Source organism: Triticum urartu, chromosome 2A (genome assembly GCF_056163025.1).
Source record: "Triticum urartu cultivar PI428250 chromosome 2A, HENAU_Tu73, whole genome shotgun sequence".
Taxonomy (NCBI): Eukaryota; Viridiplantae; Streptophyta; class Magnoliopsida; order Poales; family Poaceae; genus Triticum; species Triticum urartu.
This window is the reverse complement of record NC_141874.1, coordinates 686,703,251-686,707,726: the sequence shown is the minus strand read 5'-3', so window position 1 is coordinate 686,707,726 and position 4,476 is coordinate 686,703,251. Positions and strand designations below refer to the sequence as shown.

Genomic DNA, 4,476 nt, shown 5'->3' with positions numbered 1-4,476 from the left:
AACATTCAGAGACCACAACTTGCATGATTATGAAATTTTGATAGGTTCAATAACAAATACCGATAAAAATCTTAATAGTTTTATAAAACTTTCAAAATGATTGTGAATGAATACTTTTTGTACCCCTTGTGACCGTATAAAACGATAGCACATCCACATAGTCAAACTGGACACACCTGATAAAAAAGAATTGGACAAAGTCCAATGCTGAATACAAACCAAATGACCAAATGCGCTAGGGATAAAAAATGAATTGGACAACATCGGACGCTATATCTGATCTGACTTAGACCAAAAGGGCTAAAATACCAACTCAGAAAAGAAAAGAAATGACCCCTCAAAAAAGAAAAAAGAGCTAAAAAAAAGCACACTTGTCTCTCCCTCTCGGTTCTCCTCACCTCTCTCACCAACCTGCCCCTAACCTTATCCCTTCACTGTCTCCCCACTGCTCCCTATTCCATGGTGGCCACAAGCCCACAACACACACACACACACACACACACACACTATCTCTCTCTACCTCCTCAGGCCGCCCATCCTCTTCGTCCCCATCACCGGAGCGAGGTCTCGCAGGCTCGCACTCCCCCCAATCTTCTCGGCCCCTCCTCGTCGAGTCTGTCGCCGAAGTGCCCAAGGATCCGCTCGAGCTCGGCATGGTCGCTGGGCGCGGGACTCGTCTCCATCAGATTGGGGGCAGTGGCAATCGTGCATCGCAACCTCCGCGCCCGGTGCCTCCATCTCCATCTCGCTCGTCGGTGGCTACCACCACCCTGTGCGTGCGACTGCGCCGCACCCTGCCCTGCCTAGGTCCGGCAGCAGTGCCGCGGTGGCTGGTCCTTGCAAGTGCAAGCCGGCGCCATTAGACGATCTATTCCCCACTTCAGCTTTCATATCTGCTTGTATCTGATGTGAGTTACTCCCCATTACCCACTTCTTCTAATCCCTAATTGCTATCCATTCCTGTATAGTACATATGTAGCTCAGTAGTCTAGGTTTAAGCATGAGAGTCATTTTAGAATCGGGGAGAAAAATTAGAAGTTGGGGTGATCCTATTTTGGTCTGCCTAATCTTGGAGTAAGCTGTTCGATTAGACGTTCTTAACTTGGTTGGGGCAACTGTTATGAGTGGGGATTCCAGTTAGTTAATATTCTTCAGGCAACCATACTGCGATAAAGCTGATTGATTGGTGGATTAGAATTCTGGGTGGCTAGGGGCGATAGGGACCAAGACAGATGAGGTTGATTTGGCTTGATCCTGCCAAAGAAATTTACTTCTATTTTGAAAAATGAACACATGTTCTTAGATGTGCAGGGTTAAGTTTCCAAATGTGAGGTTTATAGCAAATCAAAGAGGATCAAGAGAAGCATAGTACGATAGTACAGTAGGATAAGCATGTATGACTGTAGGATAATACAGTTTGAAGAATGATGATGGTATGATTCTCATATATAGAGGACGGTGGTTGGCTCAAAGAGTTTATCACCTCAAAAATTTCCTTTCTTGGAATAACTTGCCTTATTAGAAGTCCATAAACATCTCTGGCATCTTCAGTACTACTTACGGCAGCTGCACAAGTGTTATTCATGATATAGCACAACCTTTTAGATATATTTCTTGTTGTCCCGCCCCCCCTGTTAAAACAGAAGTGCTTTTGCAGGCTTACAAGAAATGGATTTTGAAGACCATCTAACTATCTAAGAGTCATGGAATTCGTTCCATCCTAAATTTTTGGGACTCTGGAATAAACACAAAGATGGGAATGGGGATGCATACCTGCCTGCCATACACATTGACATGTTTTCAATACTCATCCCGAAGCTTTTCAGCGTTGTACAGAAGAAGTTATTGACAGGTTTACTTCATGATAGTCTTGGCTTTTGTTTTGGCCAAAATGATCAGGTACTTACATAATTTCTGAATATTCCAGTTATTTGTTGAATGCATCAGTTAGACTACTGTGATACATCAAAGCTTCTCTGTAACTGAAACGACATAATTTTGGAGGAGGACTATCCTGTTTCCAAATCCTAGCTCTGCCATTGATTCTACCTGAATTTACTTTAGTAGATTTTCTCTTGTAAAATCCAAACTGTTTCCGAGCCTATATGTTTGGTTTAATATTTTTGTTTATCATGCAATACTTATCCCGCAGCCATCTAATATGCAAATTTGATAATAGAAGACGACCTCATTTATGTACAGAAAAAATGCATATTCTTGGACTGGGTTTTCTTCCGCACTCTCTTGGATCAGGTTACAAATACATCATACTGACTGGGTTTTATTCATTCAGTCATATAGATTCGAATACTATACTGTTAAACCAATATGATGGAGGGCTCCAGTTTGATGCACTGTTAAAATTCATGCTGAAGTTACAGGAGGTAGATCTATTATGGTTTGCACAAAAATGATGCATTGATCAGCACATTGTTGTAAATATGCAAATTTGAGAGTGAAGAACATTGTTATAAGGATGCAAATTTGACATGGATTAGGGAAGCAAATGAAGAACGCACATATATGTTAAATAGAATTTTGTGTAAAATCAGGAACTGGTCGGCCCCATAAGTTAACCCAATTGAATATCCTGTAAAATCATACCCATGTTCCTTTGGTGCAGGCAGGTGCGTTGCCTGAGGAGTTCGTCGGCGCCTACGTCGTCGGCCGCGAAAGGGGACGATGGCCAAAACTGGCTGGGCGGCGACGGCGCAACAGTGGCTTGCGGCGCCGACGTCTCACTGCAGTGTCCGTCTGAACAGCGACATCGAAGAAAGACACTGAGATTAACTGGGATGGAACCGGCCACATATTGCGCACAAGAGGATAGTCTGCACCTGCTTTCGCGAGAAGCTCTTCGGCGCGGTCGTCGTCCGCGCCACATGGCTGCAATGGCGCAGGACAGGCTCTGCGGCTGCGACGTACGTCCGGGTGGGCAAGGGTAGGAAGATCCATCTGATTCCCGTAAGTTTAGCTACTTGTTGTTAGGCGGACGTGTTTAATTGCCGTTAATTGTGGCTAATTTTCTGTAGTTTAGTCATTTGTTGTTGGGACGCGAACAGAATTTGTGGAACCGTTTCGATCTTGCGCGAGCGTGTGTTTAATAGTAGTGTAGATGGGATGGGGCTTGCCTGCTCCGCCCCCGTACTCCCATCCGTGCTCCGCGCACGTCCTTCCGCATCGAACGGTTCCCGTTCTTTTCTCTCCATGTCTCTTTCCTTCGAAGAAATAATTCACAAACAACCATGTATTATGTGTCCTTTCCATACCCGTACGCACATATCTCATCACATCTGATTATATACCCGATAGATTCCACGGTGTGGTAGCAGCGGCTCCTAGTCTCAAGCACTACTCGCCATCGTACTCATTAGCACATAGTTGTTTGTGATTTTCTCTTCGAAGGAAAGGGCCACGGAGAGAAAAAAGGGGAACCGTTCGATGCGGAAGGAAGTGCGCGGCGCACGGATGGGAGTACCGGGGCGGAGCAGGCAAGCCCCGTCCGGGCGGAGCAGGCAAGCCCCGTCCGTGTAGATGTGGCTAATTTTCTGTAGTTTAGCCATTTGTTGTTGGGACATGAACAGAATTTGTGGAACCGTTTCGATCTTGCGCGAGCATGGGTCCGGCAGAGTTTTCGTCCGCCAAGTTCTCTTGTTTAATAGTAGTGTAGAAGTGTAGATGCTAACCATTGGGTTGGATTAGATTAATCCGGGATGTTAGATCTAATTTGGTGGGATAATCTGATGGTATTAATCAACCTGGGTACACTTAGCGGGTGGAGTTAGGAAAGAAAATGTTCGTTTGTTTAATAGTAGTATAGAAGTATAGATTAGCATTACAGAATTAATTACTTTTATTTAAAAAATACAGACTTGCATATTACAAGGTTTATTACCTCAAATGCTACGTTTATTAGATACTCAAATTTATTGTATTTGGCCCAGGCCAATGCCGTAACATAATTACCATGTCGTATTCATTAGAAAAATAATCATACAATTTTCAATTTTTTGGATGGCTCTTTTACTAGTAGTGAGAGAGGTAATTATTTTCCGTCTTTTACTATGTTCCACGTAACTAGTACCCCCTCTTACACGCATCCAGTAACCATTATTGTTTCATTACTATGTTTTCAAAGGATTTTACTATGGGAATTAGGTGAATATATAGTACCGGGTGTGGCGAGGTCTAGTGCATACAACCGGTAATGAATTTAATCCATTACTTTGGTTGTCGTACGATCTTACTATAATGAATTATGTAAATAGTTACTATAGGGCGGGATGGTGGACTTGTGCGAAGTTGGTAATTATATATATATACCTCATATATGCATTAATTATACCTCTTTATTATTCTCAATATACTTCATTAAATATTCTAAGATACCCAAATACGTGTTTTGTTGAAAAAATATTATCTATGACGTACTTTTTATAATATATCTTTTTCACGTACAAACACATCAGTATATAC

The 4,476-nt window shown here is 42.8% G+C and overlaps 1 long non-coding RNA gene across 1 annotated transcript; it reads left to right on the top strand.

The window, feature by feature from the left end:
* The first annotated feature begins 410 nt into the window (after positions 1–410).
* LOC125543022 (uncharacterized) lies at positions 411–3,246 on the top strand. Its single transcript, XR_007298228.2, has 3 exons — positions 411–908; positions 1,658–1,899; positions 2,624–3,246. It is a non-coding gene; the product is annotated as an uncharacterized LOC125543022 (long non-coding RNA).
* The last annotated feature ends 1,230 nt before the right edge of the window (positions 3,247–4,476 follow it).